Below are 1874 nucleotides of genomic sequence, written 5' to 3' on the forward strand. Positions count from 1 at the left end.
GTGGAGCCGGGGAAGATGTGGCAGTGGTACGAGGGTTCACTGGTTCGGCTGTGGTGTGAGTTGTCGTCGCCACAGAATAACAGGGGGTGTGGGTGAGTAGAGGTATGGCCTGGCCAGTGGCAGGAGTAGTAGGGGGTGGTGAGGCCTCCGCGGCATCACAGTCAGCCACGGGGAGCAGGAGCACGCGGCACGATCGACGCTAGTTTGGGAGGCTGGAGCAAGAAGACCAGAGGTTGAAGAAGCACTACGACCGTTGGATGAACATCGTATGGTACCTGGAGCTAGAATCGTTCATATTGACTCAGTTGACAAAGCCCTCCGTCCCCGTAAACTTGGTAGGCCCACAAGTCAGCCTCCCACTATGCTGGGTTCCAGCTAGCAGGGGGAGTATTCATTTTTTGTGCGTAATAAGGAGGCACTTCCTTGCATGCGAAGATAGCTGGTGGGTCCGACCTGTCAGCGTGGGGCACGTTTTTTTCGTGAAATATAGAGGCCCTTCCGGTGGGTCCCAGATGTCAGGTGGAGGAATCATTATTTTGCACGTAATAAGGAGGCTTTTCCTTGTGTGTGGCCGTGGACCCAGCTGTCAGCCTCTCCACGTACAGTCCATGTCCGATGGATGTCGTTCATTGACCACGTTGACCAGGCCGCGCCAAGAGCACCATGGCGGTGGACGATGGCGAGGCCTAGGAAGGGTACAACAAGGAGCTGGGGAAGACTTGGCAATGGTTTCCCACGCGGTGGGGAGTACGAGGGTTTACTGGTCTGGCTGCCGTCGCCAGAAAATAACAGGAGGTGTTGGTGAGTAGAGGAATGGCCTGGCCAGCAATGGAGTAGGGTGGGGCGGTGCGACCTGTGTGGCAACACAACTGGCCACGGGAGGTGGGAGCAGGCAGTCCCACCAGCGCTGGTTTGGGCGGCTGGAACAAGAAGATCAGATATTAAAGAAGCAACACGGCCGTTGGATTAACATCCAACGGTTACTGCTGCTAGAATCGTTTGTGGACTAAGTTGACAAAGCCTTTCGTACACGTCAACCTAGTAGACCCACAAGTCAGCCTCCAAATCTGTCCCAAACAGCATACAGCCTGAAATTTCTAGCTAGATTCAAATTAATTTTAAAACTAAATATACCTTAATTTAAATTCAGTGAAATTTTACCCGCACAAAAACAATGAAATTTAAAGTATCAAAATCTGAAAGAAACAATTATTTTGGAACTAATTATCTGTTTGCTGTATTTTTTCATTTTACAGCCCATTTATTATTACTTATACCCATTTCTTATTACTTATAGCCCATCTTCTGGGCAAAATGCATCCCTCCTCGTCTTGAAAGATTTCCGGCCCAGCAGGGCGTAGAAAAGCAAGTAGGCCTACGTTGGTTATTCTACAAAAAACGAAATAGCTGGCTAGCCATTTTTAGAAAGGAAAAAAACAAACTGGACTGGTCATGTGCTAAACATATTAAATAAAATCCTGGGCTAGACGGGCCACAGCTCCCGCACAACCTAGTTGATACCCTTCTCCGTCCCGAAAAAACAAAATTACTACACGCGCTGCTGGGTCCCTACTGTCATCCTCACCATTTATAATCATCTCCTTATTCCTCTCGGTTGTTGACCATGTTGACAACACCGGAGGGCGGCGCCGCGACAAGTGAACCAAGGCGAAGGACGATGGTGAGGCCTCGGACGGGAACGAACATGAGCCGGGGAAGATGCACAGAGTTTTAGGGTGCGATGTGGCCACGATGCATGAGCGGCAGCACAGCCAACCGAGGGAGGCGGGAGCAGGCGGTCCCGCCAGCCCTGGTTTGGGTTTGGCGGCTCGAGGAAGAAGAGACTGAAGAAACACGACAAACGTTGAATGTCA

This window comes from Triticum dicoccoides, chromosome 5B (assembly GCF_002162155.2).
Source record: "Triticum dicoccoides isolate Atlit2015 ecotype Zavitan chromosome 5B, WEW_v2.0, whole genome shotgun sequence".
Classification (NCBI taxonomy): Eukaryota; Viridiplantae; Streptophyta; class Magnoliopsida; order Poales; family Poaceae; genus Triticum; species Triticum dicoccoides.